The sequence below is a fragment of the Leptodactylus fuscus genome, chromosome 4, assembly GCF_031893055.1.
Source record: "Leptodactylus fuscus isolate aLepFus1 chromosome 4, aLepFus1.hap2, whole genome shotgun sequence".
In the NCBI taxonomy this organism is placed as follows: domain Eukaryota; kingdom Metazoa; phylum Chordata; class Amphibia; order Anura; family Leptodactylidae; genus Leptodactylus; species Leptodactylus fuscus.
The window spans coordinates 225,864,374-225,892,215 of NC_134268.1; the positions used below are offsets into that span (position 1 = coordinate 225,864,374).

The following is a 27,842-nucleotide window of genomic DNA, read 5'->3' on the forward strand; positions in this document are numbered from 1 at the left end:
AACTACTATAATACTACTCCTATGTATAAGAATATAACTACTATAATACTACTCCTATGTACAAGAATATAACTACTATAATACTACTCCTATGTACAAGAATATAACTACTATAATACTCCTCCTATGTACAAGAATATAACTACTATAATACTACTCCTATGTACAAGAATATAACTACTATAATACTACTCCTATGTACAAGAATATAACTACTATAATACTACTCCTATGTACAAGAATATAACTACTATAATACTACTCCTATGTACAAGAATATAACTACTATAATACTACTCCTATGTACAAGAATATAACTACTATAATACTACCTCCTATGTACAAGAATATAACTACTATAATACTACTCCTATGTATAAGAATATAACTACTATAATACTACTCCTATGTACAAGAATATAACTACTATAATACTGCTCCTATGTACAAGAATATAACTACTATAATACTACTCCTATGTACAAGAATATAACTACTATAATACTACCTCCTATGTACAAGAATATAACTACTATAATACTACTCCTATGTACAAGAATATAACTACTATAATACTGCTCCTATGTACAAGAATATAACTACTATAATACTACTCCTATGTACAAGAATATAACTACTATAATACTATTCCTATGTACAAGAATATAACTACTATAATACTACTCCTATATACAAGAATATAACTACTATAATACTACTCCTATGTACAAGAATATAACTACTATAATACTACTCCTATGTACAAGAATATAACTACTATAATACTATTCCTATGTACAAGAATATAACTACTATAATACTACTCCTATGTACAAGAATATAACTACTATAATACTACTCCTATGTACAAGAATATAACTACTATAATACTACTCCTATGTACAAGAATATAACTACTATAATACTGCTCCTATGTACAAGAATATAACTACTATAATACTACCTCCTATGTACAAGAATATAACTACTATAATACTACTCCTATGTACAAGAATATAACTACTATAATACTGCTCCTATGTACAAGAATATAACTACTATAATACTACCTCCTATGTACAAGAATATAACTACTATAATACTACCTCCTATGTACAAGAATATAACTACTATAATACTACTCCTATGTACAAGAATATAACTACTATAATACTACTCCTATGTACAAGAATATAACTACTATAATACTACCTCCTATGTACAAGAATATAACTACTATAATACTAATCCTATGTACAAGAATATAACTACTATAATACTACTCCTATGTACAAGAATATAACTACTATAATACTACTCCTATGTACAAGAATATAACTACTATAATACTACCTCCTATGTACAAGAATATAACTACTATAATACTGCCCCCTATTGGCAGGTTTATGACGTATGAGGTTTGCAGTACGTCTCACACATGACATGTAGCCGCACAGACTAATTTTCACATTTTGGGACATTTCCATCTGTGACTCCTCAGGTTTGGAGATGTTTCGGCTGGTCGCTCTCAGGTCGCTCGTTGACCCCCTATTATTTGGCGGTGTAATATTCCTTCTCCCTCTAATGAAGCCATGGCGGTCTGGCTCGCTAACAATAGCTCATTCCTGGGATCTGGCATCCTGTCAACCATCTTGGCCGCGTTGCGGAGCCGGTGACACTATCAGAGCTGACACATCGCACAGCCGAGGATTCCATCACAGTCATATAATGGGCACAATGAGAGACGCGGCCACGGAGAGAATTCATCCTCTGCGGCCAGTGATACGGTGTAACATGGGGCACATCGTCTCCTGGCCGCCCGCCCGCCATCTCTGCTCCTAGACATGGCCGCCTCCTTCATCAGGCTGCTCCATCTTATCAGCTGTTAGCAGGGTATTAGGTGAACTCCAGAAAATTCTCCAAAAATCCATCCTCAATGCGGGCAGAGAAGATGGAGGAACAAAGAGCGGCGGCCGGGGCGGCGGGGGAGGGGGCTTTCATATATGTCCAGGGAATGTCTCAGAAATGTCTTATCAGTCCTGAGATGGTGTCAGAGACGAGACAGTGACAGAAGGTGCGGCCCCGAGGAGCCCGAATAGAGCCATTATTAATATCGTAGGCAGGTAGCTCGCAATATGGCCGCCGCCGAGACCATGTGTAGTGGGGACGCCCCGCAATGAATATGGGAGGGGGGGATGTGCCCTAAACCCTTCCATTCTGGCCCAGACAGCACCTCGGGGGCGGGTCTCTAGCTTGGAGCACTAGAGGGGGAGGTTCCTGCTGCAGTAAGAGAATGAAGCCGTTTGTGTTATTAATTGACATTACACAGGGGCGGGGCTGTGACAACTACAGCACTAGACTGTTCCGCTGGGTCGGACCGGCGCTGATCAGCAGTGTGAAGCCCCTTAGTGCTGTTTCCACTTCACAGGCCATGTGACGTTCATCGGACACATGCTCAGTCCCATTCCAGTGTATGGTCTGAGCTGCAATACCAAGCACAAACACTGTACAATGTGGGGCACTGTGCCGAAACGCTGCAACCTCCAGACACAAATCAGCAGCCTGATATCCGGGACCCCCCATGTGAGGGCCTGTCCTGAGGATCGTTCAGCAGTAACTAAGCCCAGGACACCCCTTTAATCAATATGGGGGGTGCACAGTATAGGATTGGTTTGGGGATGGGGTGCAGTGTTGGGGGTGGGGAGGTTCACAGTATTGGGGTGGGTTGGTTTGGGGATGGGGTGCAGTGTTGGGGGTGGGGAGGTGCAGGGGAGTTACTGCTTGTCTGTAGGACGTGTTCACACTGGGTAGCGCAGTATCTGTGCAGCAGTTGCCCCCCACAATCACTGCTGCTTCTTGAGCCCCCTCCTCAGTGAAGGGGTTAAGTGTTTTTGGGCGGTCGCGGCCTCAGCGCTCAGTAAAGGCCGATGATGAAATAATTCTCGGAGAAACCCCAAGACAGATGTGAGAGCGGCCACACCCAGACCGGACACGTGCGGGCTCAGGACGGGCGGGAACCAGCGGCCAGCACCTCTAGAGGGCGCCACTACACACATCACACCCCTGAGATATAGCGCCCTCATCTGTGCCTCCGGTCAGCCGCTCCCAACCAAAAATTTCTCAAAGCTGAGCGTTCGTGTCAATTGTTGCCAGCCCAGACAATGCTCTGTGAGATGAACAGGACTAGACTGATACATTGTAACAAACCCTCAGCTGGATCAGCAGGAGAAAGTTATATATGAGACCAATGAGCTACAAGGGGCCCCTGAAGAACAAGGGCCACAGCTGATATTGGTCACCCCCAGCTCTGTAGGGGTAAGAAGTGCTCACTTACTGCCCCAACCTCCTCCAGGGGGCGCCCTTTACATAGTCACATCTCCAGGGGATCTGCCAGCACTCAGGGACCAAAATCCAGAAGGAACAAGTCAGGACGACTCAAGACATCTCAGAAAGGTCTCCAAATACAGAGGCAGCAGAGCAGGGGGCACCGCGCAGCAGAGCCAGGAGTACTGCGCAGCAAAGCTAGGGGGCACCGCGTAGCAGAGGCTAGAGGGCACCGCGCAGCAGAGGCTAGGGGGCACCGCGCAGCAGAGGCTAGGGGGGCACCGCGCAGCAGAGCCAGGAGTACTGCGCAGCAAAGCTAGGGGGCACCGCGCGGCAGAGGCTAGGGGGCACCGCGCGGCAGAGGCTAGGGGGCACCGCGCGGCAGAGGCTAGGGGGCACCGCGCGGCAGAGGCTAGGGGGCACCGCGCGGCAGAGGCTAGGGGGGCACCGCGCGGCAGAGGCTAGGGGGGCACCGCGCAGCAGAGGCTAGAGGGCACCGCGCAGCAGAGGCTAGGGGGCACCGCGCAGCAGAGGCTAGGGGGCACCGCGCAGCAGAGGCTAGGGGGCACCGCGCAGCAGAGGCTAGGGGGCACCGCGCAGCAGAGGCTAGGGGGCACCGCGCAGCAGAGGCTAGGGGGGCACCGCGCAGCAGAGGCTAGGGGGCACCGCGCAGCAGAGGCTAGGGGGCACCGCGCAGCAGAGGCTAGGGGGCACCGCGCAGCAGAGGCTAGAGGGCACCGCGCAGCAGAGGCTAGGGGGCACCGCGCAGCAGAGCCAGGAGTACTGCGCAGCAAAGCTAGGGGGCACCGCGTAGCAGAGGCTAGGGGGCACCGCGCAGCAGAGGCTAGGGGGCACCGCGCAGCAGAGGCTAGGGGGGCACCGCGCAGCAGAGGCTAGGGGGGCACCGCGCAGCAGAGGCTAGGGGGCACCGCGCAGCAGAGGCTAGGGGGCACCGCGCAGCAGAGGCTAGAGGGCACCGCGCAGCAGAGGCTAGGGGGCACCGCGCAGCAGAGCCAGGAGTACTGCGCAGCAAAGCTAGGGGGCACCGCGTAGCAGAGGCTAGGGGGCACCGCGCAGCAGAGGCTAGGGGGCACCGCGCAGCAGAGGCTAGGGGGGCACCGCGCAGCAGAGGCTAGGGGGCACCGCGCAGCAGAGGCTAGGGGGCACCGCGCAGCAGAGGCTAGGGGGCACCGCGCAGCAGAGGCTAGAGGGCACCGCGCAGCAGAGGCTAGGGGGCACCGCGCAGCAGAGCCAGGAGTACTGCGCAGCAAAGCTAGGGGGCACCGCGCAGCAGAGGCTAGGGGGCACCGCGCAGCAGAGGCTGGAGGGCACCGCGCAGCAGAGGCTAGGGGGCACCGTGCAGCAGAGGCTAGGGGGCACCGCGCAGCAGAGCCAGGAGTACTGCGCAGCAAAGCTAGGGGGCACCGCGCAGCAGAGGCTAGGGGGCACCGCGTAGCAGAGGCTAGGGGGCACCGCGCAGCAGAGGCTAGGGGGCACCGCGCAGCAGAGGCTAGAGGGCACTGCGCAGCAGAGGCTAGGGGGGGCACCGCGCAGCAGAGGCTAGGAGGCACCGCGCAGCAGAGGCTAGGAGGCACCGTGCAGCAGAGCCAGGAGTACTGCGCAGCAAAGCTAGGGGGCACCGCGTAGCAGAGGCTAGGGGGCACCGCGCAGCAGAGGCTAGGGGGCACCGCGCAGCAGAGGCTAGGGGGCACCGCGCAGCAGAGGCTAGGGGGCACCGCGCAGCAGAGGCTAGGGGGCACCGCGCAGCAGAGGCTAGGGGGCACCGCGCAGCAGAGGCTAGGGGGGGCACCGCGCAGCAGAGGCTAGGGGGGGGCACCGCGCAGCAAAGCTAGGGGGGGCACCGCGCAGCAAAGCTAGGGGGGGCACCGCGCAGCAAAGCTAGGGGGGGCACCGCGCGGCAGAGGCTAGGGGGGGCACCGCGTGGCAGAGGCTAGGGGGGCACCGCGCGGCAGAGGCTAGGGGGTAGCAGAAGCTAGAGGGCATTGTGCAGCACAGCTGGGAGTGCACAGTCTGAGCACATACCCCCCAACAATGCTCCAGGTATGTACCCAAGGTTAGTATCATCATCATCATCATCATCATCATCCTTATACTCAGCAGCAGCCTCCTCATCCTCCTCCTGCTCATCCTCCTCATCCTCCTCCTCCTCCTCCTGCTGCTTCTCCTCCTCATCTTCCTCCTCCTCCTCCTGCTGCTTCTCCTCCTCCTCCTCCTCCTCCTGCTGCTTCTCCTCCTCATCTTCCTCCTCCTCCTCCTCCAGCCTCAGGATCTCTGCTCTCTGACAGTGAATAGAAACATTCAGTTCTTGCAGCAATTGTATCCTAGCTGAGCTGTCCCCTGCATTGATACATTGTAACAAATAACCCCACTCCCCCTGTGTGAGGTCACTCATGTCCTCGCACTTCCCTGGACCGCTCTCTCCGCACTCCCCGGGGGGACACTTGGAAGGGGACGAGAAATACAAATCGCCCCCCGAGACGCCGGATAACTGCGCACATTCTGAGAATCATCCTGGTGAAGCAGCTGAAAGTGAGATCTACCGAGCACAGAACTATCCGCAGAGGACAGAACTATCTACACGGCACAGAACTATCCGCAGGGCACAGAACTATCCGCAGGGCACAGAACTATCCGCAGAGGACAGAACTATCTACACGGCACAGAACTATCCGCAGGGCACAGAACTATCCGCAGGGCACAGAACTATCCGCAGAGGACAGAACTATCTACACGGCACAGAACTATCCGCAGGGCACAGAACTATCTACACGGCACAGAACTATCCGCAGGGCACAGAACTATCCGCAGGGCACAGAACTATCCGCAGGGCACAGAACTATCCGCAGAGGACAGAACTATCTACACGGCACAGAACTATCCGCAGGGCACAGAACTATCTACACGGCACAGAACTATCCGCAGGGCACAGAACTATCCGCAGGGCACAGAACTATCCGCAGGGCACAGAACTATCCGCAGGGCACAGAACTATCCGCAGGGCACAGAACTATCCGCAGGGCACAGAACTATCCACAGGGCACAGAACTATCCACAGGGCACAGAACTATCTACAGGGCACAGAACTATCTACAGAGCGGCACAGAATTATCTATAGAGAACAGAACTATCTATAGAGAACAGAACTATCCGCAGATCATGGCACAGAATTATCTATAGAGAACAGAACTATCCGCAGATCATGGCACAGAATTATCTATAGAGAACAGAACTATCCGCAGATCATGGCACAGAATTATTTGGACAGATATAAATATTTCCACCTGATGATGTAAAAGCATCATACAGATGACACCTGTGACCTTCCAGACCACAGATATACAGCAGTAAAGAATATGGAGACAGTCAGCATGAAGAAAGAAGCAAGATAGTGAGTGGATGGCAGGTACCATAGAGGAGATAACAACATGTCAAGAAACAGTCAGCATGGAGGCTGCAGCACAGGAAACAGTCAGCATGGAGGCCACAGCACGGGAAACAGTCAGTATAGAGGCTGCAGCACGGGAAACAGTCAGCATGGAGGCCGCAGCACGGGAAACAGTCAGCATGGAGGCCGCAGCACGGGAAACAGTCAGTATAGAGGCTGCAGCACGGGAAACAGTCAGCATGGAGGCTGCAGCACGGGAAACAGTCAGCATGGAGGCCGCAGCACGGGAAACAGTCAGCATGGAGGCCGCAGCACGGGAAACAGTCAGCATGGAGGCCGCAGCACGGGAAACAGTCAGCATGGAGGCCGCAGCACGGGAAACAGTCAGCATGGAGGCCGCAGCACGGGAAACAGTCAGCATGGAGGCCGCAGCACGGGAAACAGTCAGCATGGAGGCCGCAGCACGGGAAACAGTCAGCATGGAGGCCGCAGCACGGGAAACAGTCAGCATGGAGGCCGCAGCACGGGAAACAGTCAGCATGGAGGCCGCAGCACGGGAAACAGTCAGCATGGAGGCCGCAGCACGGGAAACAGTCAGCATGGAGGCCGCAGCACGGGAAACAGTCAGCATGGAGGCCGCAGCACGGGAAACAGTCAGCATGGAGGCCGCAGCACGGGAAACAGTCAGCATGGAGGCCGCAGCACGGGAAACAGTCAGCATGGAGGCCGCAGCACGGGAAACAGTCAGCATGGAGGCCGCAGCACGGGAAACAGTCAGCATGGAGGCCGCAGCACGGGAAACAGTCAGCATGGAGGCCGCAGCACGGGAAACAGTCAGCATGGAGGCCGCAGCACGGGAAACAGTCAGCATGGAGGCCGCAGCACGGGAAACAGTCAGCATGGAGGCCGCAGCACGGGAAACAGTCAGCATGGAGGCCGCAGCACGGGAAACAGTCAGCATGGAGGCCGCAGCACGGGAAACAGTCAGCATGGAGGCCGCAGCACGGGAAACAGTCAGCATGGAGGCCGCAGCACGGGAAACAGTCAGCATGGAGGCCGCAGCACGGGAAACAGTCAGCATGGAGGCCGCAGCACGGGAAACAGTCAGCATGGAGGCCGCAGCACGGGAAACAGTCAGCATGGAGGCCGCAGCACGGGAAACAGTCAGCATGGAGGCCGCAGCACGGGAAACAGTCAGCATGGAGGCCGCAGCACGGGAAACAGTCAGCATGGAGGCCGCAGCACGGGAAACAGTCAGCATGGAGGCCGCAGCACGGGAAACAGTCAGCATGGAGGCCGCAGCACGGGAAACAGTCAGCATGGAGGCCGCAGCACGGGAAACAGTCAGCATGGAGGCCGCAGCACGGGAAACAGTCAGCATGGAGGCCGCAGCACAGGAAACAGTCAGCATGGAGGCCGCAGCACGGGAAACAGTCAGCATGGAGGCCACAACAATGGAACCAGAAACACAGAACACCCGGCTTATGAAGTAACCATAGTAACCATAAACTGTATACAGGACAGAACCTCACCCCATGTGACCCAGGACCAGATCAGTAACAATGTATCATTGTGCACCATGTAGACCACGCCCCTTCAGATTTAAAGAGACAGCAACACAAATAGACACATGAGTGCCATGAAGGTGTATATATAAGGTGTATACAAGGTCTCAGCATATACCTCCCCTCCCCCATACTATAAACCATAGAATATTACACCTGCTTCTAAGGAAAGAGTCCGGGACAATCACTGACCTGATGGACCTCTCAAAGAGGTTCTGCAGCAGCATGAGGAACACTGAATAATACATTCAGATGCTGCAGAACCTCTTTGGAATGATGAAGGTCATTAAAATAGAGACGAGGTTACCCCAGGATGGACCTGAGGGGCGACTACGGTGCATGTACTGTATTTTTTGGACTATAAGACGCCCCGGACTATAAGACGTAACGGACTGTAAGACGCCCCGCACTATAAGACGCACCGGACTATAAGACGCCCCGGACTGTAAGACGCACCGAACTATAAGACGCCCTGGACTATAAGACGCACTGAACCATAAGACGTAACGGACTGTAAGACGCACCGAACTATAAGACGTAACGGACTGTAAGACGCCCCGGACTGTAAGACGCACCGGACTGTAAGACGCACCGGACTATAAGACGCCCCGGACTGTAAGACGCACCGGACTGTAAGACGCACCGGACTATAAGACGCACCGGACTATAAGACGTACCGAACCATAAGATGTAACGGACTGTAAGACGCGCCGGACTATAAGACGCACCGGACTATAAGACGCACCGGACTATAAGACGCACCGAACTATAAGACGTAACGGACTGTAAGACGCACCGAACTATAAGACGTAACAGACTGTAAGACGCCCCGGACTATAAGACGCCCCGCACTATAAGACGCCCCGGACTATAAGACGTAACGGACTGTAAGACGCCCCGGACTGTAAGACGCACCGGACTGTAAGACGCACCGAACCATAAGACGTAACGGACTGTAAGACGCGCCGGACTATAAGACGCACCGGACTATAAGACGCACCGGACTATAAGACGCACCGAACTATAAGACGTAACGGACTGTAAGACGCACCGAACTATAAGACGTAACGGACTGTAAGACGCCCCGGACTATAAGACGCACCGGACTATAAGACGCACCGGACTATAAGACGCACCGAACTATAAGACGCGCCGAACTATAAGACGCGCCGAACTATAAGACGCGCCGAACTATAAGACGCACCGAACTATAAGACGCGCCGGACTGTAAGACGCACCGAACTATAAGACGCGCCGGACTATAAGACGCACCGAACTATAAGACGCGCCGGACTGTAAGACGTAACGGACTGTAAGACGCGCCGGACTATAAGACGCACCGGACTATAAGACGCACCGGACTATAAGACGTAACGGACTGTAAGACGCACCGCACTATAAGACGCACCGGACTGTAAGACGCACCGAACTATAAGACGTAACGGACTGTAAGACGCACCGCACTATAAGACGCACCGCACTATAAGACGCACCGAACTATAAGACGTAACGGACTGTAAGACGCACCGAACTATAAGACGTAACGGACTGTAAGACGTGCCGAACTATAAGACGTAACGGACTGTAAGACGCACCGAACTATAAGACGTAACGGACTGTAAGACGCACCGAACTATAAGACGTAACGGACTGTAAGACGCACCGAACTATAAGACGCACCAAACTATAAGACGCACCGAACTATAAGACGTAACGGACTGTAAGACGCACCGAACTATAAGACGTAACGGACTGTAAGACGCACCGCACTATAAGACGCACCGCACTATAAGACGCACCGAACTATAAGACGTAACGGACTGTAAGACGTGCCGAACTATAAGACGCACCGCACTATAAGACGCACCGAACTATAAGACGTAACGGACTGTAAGACGCACCGAACTATAAGACGTAACGGACTGTAAGACGCACCGAACTATAAGACGCACCGGACTGTAAGACGCACCGAACTATAAGACGCACCGGACTGTAAGACGCACCGAACTATAAGACGTAACGGACTATAAGACGCACCGCACTATAAGACGCACCGAACTATAAGACGCACCGAACTATAAGACGTAACGGACTGTAAGACGCACCGAACTATAAGACGTAACGGACTGTAAGACGCGCCGAACTATAAGACGTAACGGACTGTAAGACGCATCGAACTATAAGACGTAACGGACTGTAAGACGCGCCGGACTGTAAGACGCCCCGGACTATAAGACGCACCGAACTATAAGACGCGCCGGACTGTAAGACGCACCGAACTATAAGACGCACCGAACTATAAGACGCACCGGACTATAAGACGCACCGAACTATAAGACGTAACGGACTGTAAGACGCACCGAACTATAAGACGTAACGGACTGTAAGACGCACCGAACTATAAGACGTAGCGGACTGTAAGACGCACCGAACTATAAGACGTAACGGACTGTAAGACGCACCGAACTATAAGACGTAGCGGACTGTAAGACGCACCGGACTATAAGATGCACCGGACTGTAAGACGCACCGGACTGTAAGACGCACCGAACTATAAGACGCACCGAACTATAAGACGCACCGAACTATAAGACGCACCGAACTATAAGACGTAACGGACTGTAAGACGCACCGAACTATAAGACGCACCGCACTATAAGACGCACCGCACTATAAGACGCACCGCACTATAAGACGCACCGAACTATAAGACGCACCGCACTATAAGACGTAACGGACTGTAAGACGCACCGGACTAATTATTTTATTAAAGAGAATGAAAAAAAAGTCACATCATTGATCATTTTCCACAAAACTCCAGAACTGGTGCGGACAGAAGTATTGGCGCCCTCAGCCTAATACTTGGTAGCACAACCTTTAGACACAATAACTGCGCACAACCGCTTCCGCTAACCAGCAATGAGTTTCTTACAAGGCTCTGCTGGAATCTTAGACCCTTCTTCTTTGGCTCCTGCTCGCGGTCCCCCCTGAGATGTGAAGGGGGCCTTCTCCAAACTGCCACCAAGAGATCTCTCCCCCTCCCCCACAGGTGTTCTATGGGATTCAGGGCTGGACTCATTGCTGCCACTTTACAAGTCTCCAGGGCTTTCTCTCACCACCATTTTCTAGTGCTGACCTGAAGTGTGTTTTGGGTCCTTGTCCTGCTGGAAGAGCCCTGACCTCTGAGGGGGGAGACCCGGCTTTCTCACACTGGGCCCTACATGATGCTGCACAATGTGTTGGTCGTCTTCAGACTTCATAATGCCATGCACACGGTCAAGCAGTCCAGTGCCAGAGGCAGCAAAGCAACCCCAAACCATCAGGGACCTCCATGTCTGACTGTAGGGGGCGTCTTCTTCTCTTTTTTCCTGTAATCTCTATGTTGAGGCCTTCTCCTACTTTTGTCTCCTCTGACCAGAGAACATTCTTCCAGAACGGTTTTGGCTTTCTCAGGTAAGTTTTGGCAAACTCCAGCCTGGCTTCTGTCTGTGGGTAAGAAGTGGGGTCTTCCTGGGTCTCCTACCATACAGTCCCTTCTCATTCAGACGCTGACACTGGATAGTACGGGGTGACACTGTTGTACCCTCGCACTGCAGGGCAGCTTGGACTTGTTTGGATGTTAGTCGAGGTTCTTTATCCACCATCCGCACAATCTTGCGGTGAAATCTCTCGTCCATGTTTCTTTTGCGTCCACATCTAGGGAGGTTAGCCACAGGACCATGGGCTTTACACTTCTGGATGACACTGCGCACGGTAGACACAGGAACATTCAGGGCTTTGGAGATGGACTTGTAGCCTTGAGATTGCTCAGGCTTCCTCACAATTTTGCTTCTCAAGTCCTCAGACAGTTCTTTGGTGTTCTTTCTTTTCTCCATGCTCAATGTGGTCACACAAGGACACAGGACAGAGGTGGAGTCAACTCTAATCCATTTCAACTGGCGTCAAGTGTGATTTAGTTATTGCCACCACCTGTTAGGTGCCTCAGGTAAGTAACAGGTGCTGGTAATTACACAAATTACAGAAGCATCACATGATTTTTCAAACAGTGCCAATACTTTTGTCCACCCCCCTTTTTATGTTTGCTGTGGAATTATATCCAATTTGGCTTTTTGACAATTCTTTTTGTGGTTTTCCATTGAAGACAAATTAAATGAAGAAAATACCAAAGAATTTGTGACTGCAATCATTATCTGGAAGAACACGAGGATTGTCTGACAGAATGGCAGGGGGGCCAATACTTTTGGCCAACACTGTATAATACCGCTGTCAGCACATGGCACATTAAGGCACAGTCTACACAGAGAATTAGTGCGCCTTCCTAATTACAGGTTAACCCTTGCGTGTCCACTGCAGTGCACAGGGATACATAGGAATCAATGGAGGCTGCTAAAGGGTTAAAGCCAATCAGTGGCAATGCAAAAAGTCTTGGTGTAGTCGGGGCCTGAAGGCTCAGACATGTCAGGAGTCTCCCCTAGAGGTCACCAGTGTAGTCACTCTACAAACAGCCGCATTCCGTCTATTGTCCCCGCCAGGAATGTCAGCAATGTGCACGAGCCGCTGTCAGCACCTCAGGCCAGGACAATGGCCGTGTGTACACAGTCATTAATCACCTGCGGTTCTACGAGAAGCATCAGAGCTGCGACTTGTCTACAGCAAAGGATACTATAGGCGCAATTCACACCGTGCAGTTATTCAAGTCACATTAATTCACCCAACCAAAACGAAGGTATCATATACAAATCACCAGAGAGCGCAGCTCTGGAGTATAATACAGCATGAGTACAGGATAAGTAATGTAATGTATGTACACAGTGACTGTACCGGCAGAATAGTGATCGCAGCTCTGGGGTATAATACAGGATAAGTAATGTAATGTATGTACACAGTGACTGTACCGGCAGAATAGTGATCGCAGCTCTGGGGTATAATACAGGATAAGTAATGTAATGTATGTACACAGTGACTGCACCAGCAGAATAGTGAGCGCAGCTCTGGGGTATAATACAGGATAAGTAATGTAATGTATGTACACAGTGACTGTACCAGCAGAATAGTGAGCGCAGCTCTGGAGTATAATACAGGATAAGTAATGTAATGTATGTACACAGTGACTGCACCGGCAGAATAGTGAGCGCAGCTCTGGAGTATAATACAGGATAAGTAATGTAATGTATGTACACAGTGACTGCACCGGCAGAATAGTGAGCGCAGCTCTGGAGTATAATACAGGATAAGTAATGTAATGTATGTACACAGTGACTGTACCGGCAGAATAGTGATCGCAGCTCTGGGGTATAATACAGGATAAGTAATGTAATGTATGTACACAGTGACTGTACCAGCAGAATAGTGAGCGCAGCTCTGGGGTATAATACAGGATAAGTAATGTCATGTATGTACACAGTGACTGTACCGGCAGAATAGTGATCGCAGCTCTGGGGTATAATACAGGATAAGTAATGTAATGTATGTACACAGTGACTGCACCAGCAGAATAGTGAGCGCAGCTCTGGAGTATAATACAGGATAAGTAATGTAATGTATGTACACAGTGACTGTACCAGCAGAATAGTGAGCGCAGCTCTGGAGTATAATACAGGATAAGTAATGTAATGTATGTACACAGTGACTGCACCAGCAGAATAGTGAGCGCAGCTCTGGAGTATAATACAGGATAAGTAATGTAATGTATGTACACAGTGACTGTACCGGCAGAATAGTGATCGCAGCTCTGGGGTATAATACAGGATAAGTAATGTAATGTATGTACACAGTGACTGTACCGGCAGAATAGTGATCGCAGCTCTGGGGTATAATACAGGATAAGTAATGTAATGTATGTACACAGTGACTGTACCAGCAGAATAGTGAGCGCAGCTCTGGAGTATAATACAGGATAAGTAATGTAATGTATGTACACAGTGACTGTACCAGCAGAATAGTGAGCGCAGCTCTGGAGTATAATACAGGATAAGTAATGTAATGTATGTACACAGTGACTGTACCAGCAGAATAGTGAGCGCAGCTCTGGAGTATAATACAGGATAAGTAATGTAATGTATGTACACAGTGACTGTACCAGCAGAATAGTGAGCGCAGCTCTGGGGTATAATACAGGATAAGTAATGTAATGTATGTACACAGTGACTGCACCAGCAGAATAGTGAGCGCAGCTCTGGAGTATAATACAGGATAAGTAATGTAATGTATGTACACAGTGACTGTACCAGCAGAATAGTGAGCGCAGCTCTGGAGTATAATACAGGATAAGTAATGTAATGTATGTACACAGTGACTGTACCAGCAGAATAGTGAGCCCAGCTCTGGGGTATAATACAGGATAAGTAATGTATGTACACAGTGACTGTACCAGCAGAATAGTGAGCGCAGCTCTGGAGTATAATACAGGATAAGTAATGTAATGTATGTACACAGTGACTGTACCAGCAGAATAGTGAGCCCAGCTCTGGAGTATAATACAGGATAAGTAATGTAATGTATGTACACAGTGACTGTACCAGCAGAATAGTGAGCGCAGCTCTGGAGTATAATACAGGATAAGTAATGTAATGTATGTACACAGTGACTGTACCAGCAGAATAGTGAGCGCAGCTCTGGAGTATAATACAGGATAAGTAATGTAATGTATGTACACATTGACTGTACCAGCAGAATAGTGAGCGCAGCTCTGGGGTATAATACAGGATAAGTAATGTAATGTATGTACACAGTGACTGCACCAGCAGAATAGTGAGCGCAGCTCTGGAGTATAATACAGGATAAGTAATGTAATGTATGTACACAGTGACTGTACCAGCAGAATAGTGAGCGCAGCTCTGGAGTATAATACAGGATAAGTAATGTAATGTATGTACACAGTGACTGTACCAGCAGAATAGTGAGCCCAGCTCTGGGGTATAATACAGGATAAGTAATGTATGTACACAGTGACTGTACCAGCAGAATAGTGAGCGCAGCTCTGGAGTATAATACAGGATAAGTAATGTAATGTATGTACACAGTGAGTGTACCAGCAGAATAGTGAGCGCAGCTCTGGAGTATAATACAGGATAAGTAATGTAATGTATGTACACAGTGACTGTACCAGCAGAATAGTGAGCGCAGCTCTGGAGTATAATACAGGATAAGTAATGTAATGTATGTACACAGTGACTGTACCAGCAGAATAGTGAGCGCAGCTCTGGGGTATAATACAGGATAAGTAATGTATGTACACAGTGACTGTACCAGCAGAATAGTGAGCGCAGCTCTGGAGTATAATACAGGATAAGTAATGTATGTACACAGTGACTGTACCAGCAGAATAGTGAGTGCAGCTCTGGAGTATAATACAGGATAAGTAATGTAATGTATGTACACAGTGACTGTACCAGCAGAATAGTGAGCGCAGCTCTGGAGTATAATACAGGATAAGTAATGTAATGTATGTACACAGTGACTGCACCAGCAGAATAGTGAGCGCAGCTCTGGGGTATAATACAGGATAAGTAATGTAATGTATGTACACAGTGACTGTATCAGCAGAATAGTGAGCGCAGCTCTGGAGTATAATACAGGATAAGTAATGTAATGTATGTACACAGTGACTGCACCAGCAGAATAGTGAGCGCAGCTCTGGAGTATAATACAGGATAAGTAATGTAATGTATGTACACAGTGACTGCACCAGCAGAATAGTGAGCGCAGCTCTGGAGTATAATACAGGATAAGTAATGTAATGTATGTACACAGTGACTGTACCAGCAGAATAGTGAGCGCAGCTCTGGAGTATAATACAGGATAAGTAATGTAATGTATGTACACAGTGACTGCACCAGCAGAATAGTGAGCGCAGCTCTGGAGTATAATACAGGATAAGTAATGTAATGTATGTACACAGTGACTGTACCAGCAGAATAGTGAGCGCAGCTCTGGAGTATAATACAGGATAAGTAATGTAATGTATGTACACAGTGACTGCACCAGCAGAATAGTGAGCGCAGCTCTGGAGTATAATACAGGATAAGTAATGTAATGTATGTACACAGTGACTGCACCAGCAGAATAGTGAGCGCAGCTCTGGAGTATAATACAGGATAAGTAATGTAATGTATGTACACAGTGACTGTACCAGCAGAATAGTGAGCGCAGCTCTGGAGTATAATACAGGATAAGTAATGTAATGTATGTACACAGTGACTGTACCAGCAGAATAGTGAGCGCAGCTCTGGAGTACAATACAGGATAAGTAGTATTAGGATTGTAGTCATCAGTTATTCCTGTCTCACTAGTATTATTATTCGCTCCTCTGTGTATCAGTTGTCAGATATGACTAGGACGCGGTCGCGGTAATTGCGCTTTTCTTGCTCTGATCCTCTCGGTCAGTTGTCGGAGGATTACACTGGGATCAGACTTCATGTTTTCTCTGCAGGTTACACATGGCCGGCTCAGGGGGATTACTGAATATTCGGGTCTTACCAACCGGATGGTGATTGTGATTAATTATCACCTTGTAATGTTTCCCCTGGCCGGGAGGTTTGTGATCCCAAAAATAGATGAGAGGATTTACAGGGGCGACGTCCAGTTATAGGAGGATCAGGTCACACCATGGCGGCCGCTGAGATTACATAATGATCAAATCACGTTATCTGAACAGCAGCCAAAACCTCGATATCCTGATCCTATATCCTGCATCATGGCGGTATACAGCGCCAAATATACACCAGGTGGTATACACTACCTATACATGACATACCGACCAATATGTAGCACCCTGCATGGAAGTATATACATAGAGCAGACACAAAACACACAGGAAAACTCACCAAGAAACCTGAGAGAACTGAAAAATCTACAAAACAGAAAAAACTGAAAAAATACAAAACACGTAGAGGCAGTATTATAGTAGTTATATTCTTGTACATAGGAGGTAGTATTATAGTAGTTATATTCTTGTACATAGGAGTAGTATTATAGTAGTTATATTCTTGTATATAGGAGTAGTATTATAGTAGTTATATTCTTGTATATAGGAGTAGTATTATAGTAGTTATATTCTTGTACATAGGAGGTAGTATTATAGTAGTTATATTCTTGTACATAGGAGTAGTATTATAGTAGTTATATTCTTGTATATAGGAGTAGTATTATAGTAGTTATATTCTTGTACATAGGAGGTAGTATTATAGTAGTTATATTCTTGTACATAGGAGGTAGTATTATAGTAGTTATATTCCTGTACATAGGAGGTAGTATTATAGTAGTTATATTCCTGTACATAGGAGGTAGTATTATAGTAGTTATATTCTTGTACATAGGAGGTAGTATTATAGTAGTTATATTCTTGTACATAGGAGTAGTATTATAGTAGTTATATTCTTGTACATAGGAATAGTATTATAGTAGTTATATTCTTGTACATAGGAGTAGTATTATAGCAGTTATATTCTTGTACATAGGAATAGTATTATAGTAGTTATATTCTTGTACATAGGAGGTAGTATTATAGTAGTTATATTCTTGTACATAGAAGTAGTATTATGGTAGTTATATTCTTGTACATAGAAGTAGTATTATGGTAGTTATATTCTTGTACATAGGAGGTAGTATTATAGTAGTTATATTCTTGTACATAGGAGTAGTATTATAGTAGTTATATTCTTGTACATAGGAGCAGTATTATAGTAGTTATATTCTTGTACATAGGAGTAGTATTATAGTAGTTATATTCTTATACATAGGAGCAGTATTATAGTAGTTATATTCTTGTACATAGGAGTAGTATTATAGTAGTTATATTCTTATACATAGGAGTAGTATTATAGTAGTTATATTCTTGTATATAGGAGTAGTATTATAGTAGTTATATTCTTGTACATAGGAGTAGTATTATAGTAGTTATATTCTTGTACATAGCAGTAGTATTATAGTAGTTATATTCTTGTACATAGGAGGTAGTATTATAGTAGTTATATTCTTGTACATAGGAGCAGTATTATAGTAGTTATACTCTTGTACATAGGAGCAGTATTATAGTAGTTATATTCTTGTATATAGGAGTAGTATTATAGTAGTTATATTCTTGTACATAGGAGTAGTATTATAGTAGTTATATTCTTGTACATAGGAGCAGTATTATAGTAGTTATATTCTTGTACATAGGAGGTAGTATTATAGTAGTTATATTCTTGTACATAGGGGGCAGTATTATAGTATTTATATTCTTGTACATAGGGGGCAGTATTATAGTAGTTATATGATATTTGATATGTTTTCTTGCTTCCTTTGGTGGGATTTCTCTTCTAATCTCTGGGTTCACTTACTTTACTCATCTCATTGATATTATTGGTCATTTGTCTTTTCTTTGATGTATTTGCAGTGTCACCTCAGTCTTTTCTGTGTTAGTGTGAGCTGTCACATGGACCCAGGGTCGGACTGGGGTGACTAGGGCCCACCAGTGGGATTATTTCCAGGGGCCCACCCTACTGCCATATGTAATATCGCCCCTCCAGTTTTTGCCATTATACACGTTTAAAGTGCATTTTCACGCACAATACAGTGTGCAAAACAGCTATGGCTACACTACTACTTCCTTCATGCAACCAAAGATCGCAGTGTCCCTTTGGGACTCTTTCACATTAGTGAATGGAGTCGCATTGGGTCCCTCAGGTTGCAATGTGACTCCATTCACTAACATGAGTGAAAGAATCACAGGGCGACACATCTTTGGTTGTATGGCGGAAGTTATAGTGTAGCCATAGCCTTATGCTAGGTTCACAACAGCGGCAAGCTCTCCGTCATACAGGTCCACAATGGGACCAAAATGACGGAGAGGTGGACTATCAAAATGGCAGTTACACACAGACAGTGGCAGACCTCATTAACATAATGAAGTCCGCCAGGTGTCAGCCATTTTCAGGCATTGTCAGGCAGATAAGGGTATGTTCACACATCAGTATGCCATCCGTCCGTTTTGAATTCAGTTTGACACTTCAAAACAGACTGAGGAACATACTGATTGTATACTGACACCGGACTGATGCACATACTGATTGTATACGGACACCGGACTGATGCACATACTGATTGTATACTGACCCGGACTGATGCACATACTGATTGTATACTGACACCGGACTGATGCACATACTGATTGTATACTGACACCGGACTGATGCACATACTGATTGTATACTGACACCGGACTGATGCACATACTGATTGTATACTGACACCGGACTGATGCACATACTGATTGGTATACTGACACCGGACTGATGCACATACTGATTGTATACTGACACCGGACTGATGCACATACTGATTGTATACTGACACCGGACTGATGCACATACTGATTGTATACAGACACCGGACTGAGGCACATACTGATTGTATACTGACACCGGACTGATGCACATACTGATTGTATACTGACACCGGACTGATGCACATACTGATTGTATACGGACACCGGACTGATGCACATACTGATTGTATACTGACACCTTTTTATGCTGATAGCAAACACTCTCCGACCCCTAGAGGACAGATAAGGGGATTACAAGTAGCAATTGGAAACAGAGTAGAGATCAGTATGTGTATCAGTCCGTTTTGAAGTGTCAAACTGAATTCAAACGGACGGATGGCATACTGATGTGTGAACATATCCTAAGTCCTCAGCGTTTCAGAAACTTGGATATTGTTATGCTGGAGCTCTAGAAAAGAGCACCAGCATAACAATAGAGTGGGACATCATCTATGGGGTGGATGGACTACAACTCTCAACAGTTCCAGGGCATCTGGAGCTGCTGGGAGTTGTAGTAATTGAAAGATTTGGGGGCATCTCTCGATTGTCCACCTCAGACAGCGGGGGGATTGGGGGTGCTAGCAGTACCATTACAATAAATCACAACATTACAATAAATACAATGCAGTAATATTTTGTGCAGTAATACTCACAGGAGACGTCTTCTCACATTTCCCGTCTCTTCCCTTTGGACCGCCATGACCACTTCTTCCAGCTGTGACTTGACTCTGTAAAGTTTGAAACACAGACATGTCTGACTCCTCACTTCTCCATGTACCCAACCCATATATATATATATATATATATATATATATATATATATATATATATATATATACACAGCCCCTGCAGCCTATATAATACCCCACAGTGGCACAATAGACTGTGGGGCATAATAGAGGTTGCAGGGGGGGCCACTGTAGGGCATAATAGAGGTTACAGGGGCCACAGTGGACCCTTCAAGCTCTATTATGCCCCACAGTTGCACATCCATGAACTATTATTATACTCGGGGGTCTTTTCAGACCATATAGGATCCCCCGGTGCTCCGGCGGGCCAGTCTGACCCTGCTTAGGGCGCCTCCCCTAATCCTAAGAACCAGCGCAAGGAGAGCTACCGCTCTCCTTGCGCTTGTTCAGCCATCTACGTATCAGCGTAGGCGGCATCATCACGCCGCCTACGCTGATACACAGACGTCTGACAGAAGACGATGCGGCAGCAGCGGGAGCAGCAGCGCGCGGTCGGTAAGTATAATAACTGTTTTTTTTTTGTTTTATAATAGGCCGCTGCCTGCTGGAGTATCTACCAGCAGGCAGCGCCTATTTACCAACCCGGACCTGTTCACTGCTGCCCCCGCTTCCCCTTGTACTTTAGGCCGCGGCGGGCGGTAGTGAATAGGCCTGGGCCAGGCTGTGACCCACTGCCGCTGATATTATACTCAGGGGTCTTTTCAGACCCCTGAGTATAATAATCGGGGCCCCAGGGGAGGTGAGAGAACATAATAAACAGTGTTACTCACCTCTCCGGGATCCGGTGTTACTCCTAGCTGGCTTCGGGGCTATATGGTAATGCCCAGACGTCACGTGGTCTGGGATACTACCATATAGGCCCGAAGCCTGTTCTAGCAGTAACATATAGGCCCGAAGCCTGTGGTAGTAGTAATAACCTGTTACTGCGAGCACAGGCTTTGGGCCTGTATGGTAACAGGCTGTTACTGCTACCACAGGCTTTGGGCTTATATGTTACTGCGAGCACAGGCTTTGGGCCTGTATGGTAACAGGCTGTTACTGCTACCACAGGCTTTGGGCCTATATGTTACTGCTAGTACAGGCTTTGGGCCTATATGGTAATATCCCAGACCACGTGACGTCTGACACATTACCATATAGGCCCGAAGCCTGCTAGGAGTAAAATCGGATCCCAGCGAGGTGAGTAACAGTGTTTATTATGTTCTCTCACCTCCCCTGGGGCTCCGATTATTATACTCAGGGTCTGAAAAGACCCCCGAGTATAATAATAGTTCATGAGTGTGCAACTGTGGGCATAATAGAGCTTGAAGGGTCCACTGTGGCCCCTGTAACCTCTATTATGCCCTACAGTGGCCCCCCTGCAACCTCTATTATGCCCCACAGTCTATTGTGCCACTGTGGGGTATTATATAGGCTGCAGGGGCTGTATATATATATATATATATATATATATATATATATATATATATATATATATATATATATATATGGGTTGGGTACATGGAGAAGTGAGGAGTCAGACATGTCTGTGTTTCAAACTTTACAGAGTCAAGTCACAGCTGGAAGAAGTGGTCATGGCGATCCAAAGGGAAGAGACGGGAAATGTGAGAAGACGTCTCCTGTGAGTATTACTGCACAAAATATTACTGCATTGTATTTATTGTAATGTTGTGATTTATTGTAATGGTACTGCCAGCACCCCCAATCCCCCCGATGTCTGAGGTGGACAATCGAGAGATGCCCCCAAATCTTTCAATTACTACAACTCCCAGCAGCTCCAGATGCCCTGGAACTGTTGAGAGTTGTAGTCCACCCACCCCATAGATGATGTCCCACTCTATTGTTATGCTGGTGCCCTTTTCTAGAGCTCCAGCATAACAATATCCAAGTTTCAGAAACGCTGAGGACTTAGGATATGTTCACACATCAGTATGCCATCCGTCCGTTTGAATTCAGTTTGACACTTCAAAACGGACTGATGCACATACTGATCTCTACTCTGTTTCCAATTGCTACTTGTAATCCCCTTATCTGTCCTCTAGGGGTCGGAGAGTGTTTGCTATCAGCATAAAAAGGTGTCAGTATACAATCAGTATGTGCATCAGTCCGGTGTCCGTATACAATCAGTATGTGCATCAGTCCGGTGTCAGTATACAATCAGTATGTGCATCAGTCCGGTGTCAGTATACAATCAGTATGTGCATCAGTCCGGTGTCAGTATACAATCAGTATGTGCCTCAGTCCGGTGTCTGTATACAATCAGTATGTGCATCAGTCCGGTGTCAGTATACAATCAGTATGTGCATCAGTCCGGTGTCAGTATACAATCAGTATGTGCATCAGTCCGGTGTCAGTATACAATCAGTATGTGCATCAGTCCGGTGTCAGTATACAATCAGTATGTGCATCAGTCCGGTGTCAGTATACAATCAGTATGTGCCTCAGTCCGGTGTCTGTATACAATCAGTATGTGCATCAGTCCGGTGTCAGTATACAATCAGTATGTGCATCAGTCCGGTGTCAGTATACAATCAGTATGTGCATCAGTCCGGTGTCAGTATACAATCAGTATGTGCATCAGTCCGGTGTCAGTATACAATCAGTATGTGCATCAGTCCGGTGTCAGTATACAATCAGTATGTGCATCAGTCCGGTGTCCGTATACAATCAGTATGTGCATCAGTCCGGTGTCAGTATACAATCAGTATGTGCATCAGTCCGGTGTCAGTATACAATCAGTATGTGCCTCAGTCCGGTGTCTGTATACAATCAGTATGTGCATCAGTCCGGTGTCAGTATACAATCAGTATGTGCCTCAGTCCGGTGTCAGTATACAATCAGTATGTGCATCAGTCCGGTGTCAGTATACAATCAGTATGTGCATCAGTCCGGTGTCAGTATACAATCAGTATGTGCCTCAGTCTGTTTTGAAGTGTCAAACTGAATTCAAAAGGACGGATGGCATACTGATGTGTGAACATACCCTTATCTGCCTGACAATGCCTGAAAATGGCTGACACCTGGCGGACTTCATTATGTTAATGAGGTCTGCCACTGTCTGTGTGTAACCGCCATTTTGATAGTCCACCTCTCCGTCATTTTGGTCCCATTGTGGACCTGTATGACGGAGAGCTTGCCGCTGTTGTGAACCTAGCATAAGGCTATGGCTACACTATAACTTCCGTCATACAACCAAAGATGTGTCGCCCTGTGATTCTTTCACTCATGTTAGTGAATGGAGTCACATTGCAACCTGAGGGACCCAATGCGACTCCATTCACTAATGTGAAAGAGTCCCAAAGGGACACTGCGATCTTTGGTTGCATGAAGGAAGTAGTAGTGTAGCCATAGCTGTTTTGCACACTGTATTGTGCGTGAAAATGCACTTTAAACGTGTATAATGGCAAAAACTGGAGGGGCGATATTACATATGGCAGTAGGGTGGGCCCCTGGAAATAATCCCACTGGTGGGCCCTAGTCACCCCAGTCCGACCCTGCAAGCGCCTCCCCTAATCCTCCTCTGACATGGGCAGGGGCCCGATTGAAATGTCAGGGGCCCGATTGGGCCCCTAACCACCCGATCCACCCCATTGATGATCGGGCCCCTGCCTATGCTAAAATGATTAGCAATATAGTCGGGGCCCGGGGGCCCACCGGGGGATCCCCCGGTGCTCCGGCGGGCCAGTCCGACCCTGCATGGACCCCATTAGCAGACAAGATGGCGCTGTGCGTTATGTGTGTTGTGTTGGTTTGAGGCCTGGCCATGTGATATATGATGTGTATTATACACGCCCGGCTATAAATCTACAATCCTTCATATCTTCCTGTGTATAATTGAACCTCGCAGTGAGATTTCGGAGATTCATGTCAGTCCCGCAGATGACGGCTGCAGCGCTTCATTGCCGCTCGTATATCAGCCTTACAGTAATAACAACATATTCAGCCCAAGGATATCCCGGCACTTAAGAGATTACGAGTAATACACGGAGCCACCATAAAATCCCATCAGTGGCGGCTGCGCTCCGTCTGCCAGGACTTCTGTCCTTTATATAAAACGGAACCTTCACAGACAAAACTGACAACTGTGTCCTCATAATGGGAGATGATGAAGATGAGGTGCAGAGTCCGCAGCATGTGGAGTCACCCCTCCCCCACCTCTCATCCAGCCTCATACTACTGCTATATACTGTACCAAGAGAGTGCAACATTATATTCATCATATCATACTAACAAGAGATCCCCTCCTTATACTACAGCACAGTTATTCACCTATTAATACTGACAACTACCTGTATATATCATGTCTGAGAGGTTGTCACAGCCCCGCCCCCTGTTACTGACAACTACCTGTATATATCATGTCTGAGAGGTTGTCACAGCCCCGCCCCCTGTTACTGACAACCAGCTGTATATATCATGTCTGAGAGGTTGTCACAGCCCCGCCCCCTGTTACTGACAACCAGCTGTATATATCATGTCTGAGAGGTAGTCACAGCCCCGCCCCCTGATACTGACAACCAGCTGTATATATCATGTCTGAGAGGTAGTCACAGCCCCACCCCCTCTTACTGACAACCAGCCTGTATATATCATGTCTGAGGGGTTGTCACAGCCCCGCCCCCTCTTACTGACAACCAGCCTGTATATATCATGTCTGAGAGGTAGTCACAGCCCCGCCCCCTGTTACTGACAACCAGCTGTATATATCATGTCTGAGGGGTTGTCACAGCCCCGCCCCCTGTTACTGACAACCAGCCTGTATATATCATGTCTGAGAGGTAGTCACAGCCCCGCCCCCTGTTACTGACAACCAGCTGTATATATCATGTCTGAGAGGTAGTCACAGCCCCGCCCCCTGTTACTGACAACCAGCTGTATATATCATGTCTGAGAGGTAGTCACAGCCCCGCCCCCTGATACTGACAACCAGCTGTATATATCATGTGTGAGAGGTAGTCACAGCCCCACCCCCTCTTACTGACAACCAGCTGTATATATCATGTCTGAGAGGTAGTCACAGCCCCGCCCCCTGATACTGACAACCAGCTGTATATATCATGTCTGAGAGGTAGTCACAGCCCCACCCCCTCTTACTGACAACCAGCCTGTATATATCATGTCTGAGAGGTTGTCACAGCCCCGCCCCCTGTTACTGACAACCAGCTGTATATATCATGTCTGAGAGGTTGTCACAGCCCCGCCCCCTGTTACTGACAACCAGCTGTATATATCATGTCTGAGAGGTAGTCACAGCCCCGCCCCCTGTTACTGACAACCAGCTGTATATATCATGTCTGAGAGGTTGTCACAGCCCCGCCCCCTGTTACTGACAACCAGCTGTATATATCATGTCTGAGGGGTTGTCACAGCCCCGCCCCCTGGTACTGACATCACTGGTATAATGACATTAGACCCGCCCACTACAGGACCTGACAACCTCCTTTTCTCACAAGCATTGTTGTCTTGATGTCACCACAGCTGCGGGTTTGTTACATTTGTATCCCGGCTGATCCGTTACCCGATTTGATACTTTGTAACCAGTTTTCAGGATTAATGCTCCAGACTTTTTGGATCTATAAGAAGGTTCCGGTCACTGACAACCCGCAGAGCTCTCAGAGGCGACTACCACAGACTGGCCCTTTAACCCTTAGAGGGAATGTGCCGACCTGATTGACACTTTGCGTCATCCGAATCGTTCCCCAAGCACAACATGAACAATCATCCCGCAGGTTGTCTGAACAATAGGATTCCGGCGATTTCCTCGCACGCCCGCACCGCGCTTACGTCTTACTGGAGCCGGCGCCCTGACAACTATTTCTTTCAGACTCGGTCGGGTCCCTGTCGTCATCCTCAGGCTGCGCTAACACGTAAGCGTCTCTTGTGCCGTCTGGCGGCCTGTCCGGGCAGCGGCCGATCACCCACACCGTCACATTCTGAAGTTCAGCCGCTGCGTCAAACACTAAATCCTACTTTCAGAGCCAAATCTTTCTGAGTATGAATCAGAGGGCGAGCGGGGTCACAGGGGGTCACACCCAGAGCGGGGCGACAGGTCCAAAACCCTGACAATGCAAAGTGCTGACAACCTACTGGAGGCGACCTCATGAGACATACCATACATGGCGTATAATAACACCTGCTCCATCCACCGAAGGGAAACAGTCAGCAAGACCAAGACACACAACACACACACGCTAAGGTCTTATAATAGAGGAGCCGTCATGGTGGTCTGGATGGACTCGCAGGTATGACGCCTCCTCTGGTCACTGGATGTAACTGCACTGTAGGTCTATCTGGGGTCTGCACTTACCATAGAAGCCGGAGATGGAGGCCGAAGTAAGCTTAGCAGTTGTCAGGAGAAGTTGTCGCAGTCTGGGCGGGTTGGAGGCCAGAAGGAAAAATAAATTCTACAATCTGATATGGCGTCACCTGTGGTCAGCGAATGCAACTGCACGTTACAGTCTACAGCGCCGGCGTATCGCAGGTATCACGTAACGCTGTCTCTTGCCCCAGCACTTTTTTTTGGGGGGGGTAACATTAGCTTACAGAGGGGGCTATACAGACCCTACAGACCCTCGGTGTGGCCATGCTGGGACTTGTAGTTATGCTTTGTAGTGTGGGCCTTATTATAGGGGGCGCCGATGAGGGGTTAGTATTAGGATTGGTACATGTGGGTGGGGGTCCGGTTACACTGGGGCGCAGGGGTTAACCCTCTGTTGTCTAATGACTTAATCCTGTAACGGCTGCAGGTCGGGGTTGTCAGACACATCCCCTTTAATGCCTCCTCTCCTACGGCCTGAAAACTTGGCAGCGATCTGTATAATACACAGAGGAACTAGAATAGCTCGCGGACGGGCCAGTAACGCGCAGAGGATGTGGTGAAGGGAGTCGACCCGAACTAGATGGATTCACATCCAGCGTTGGCTCCAGCTGTTACCTCCGAAAAAAAAACAAAACCTAAGACATAAAAAAAGAGCGAGGGTCAAATGGTGAAAGAAAAAGAGTGCGCGAGTATGGAGGAAGCGCGGCGGCGGCGGTGGCGGCCGAGAGGGAAGGCTCTGCTGGAGACGCTCGAGAAACCTTGACTTATTCCTCAAGAATTCTCCTGCCCACAAACGAGAATAGCACATGTGGCAAAGACACGGGAGGGACGGCAGAGGCAGGAGGCCGCCATCCCGCTCCACACACCGTCACACCGTCACCTGCACCGTACAAACCCTGCATTGACTCCTGCTCCGGCCCTGCCAGCTCCGGCCCAGACCACCCAATATCTACACCTCATTCTGCTGACAGGCGCAATCTAGCGGTGGGATATTTGGGGTGGCCAAGGATACCGGTGAATACAGCACAACAAATCTATACTTTGGCAGATGAAATGGATGAAGCAGTTTACAAAAACACCGCGGCCGAGGGAGAAAAATAACAACGAGGCTCCGAGAGGAAGAGGGGGGGGAGGGGAAGCCGCAAAACTCAGGGAATGTATAGACTGTAAC

General features: G+C 48.3%; 1 protein-coding gene across 2 annotated transcripts in view; it reads right to left on the bottom strand.

Annotated features, from left to right (window-relative positions):
- WNT9A (Wnt family member 9A) overlaps window positions 1-27,842 on the bottom strand; it is an 87,570-nt gene that overhangs the window by 24,673 nt on the left and 35,055 nt on the right. The gene's annotated exons all lie outside the window — the stretch shown is intronic.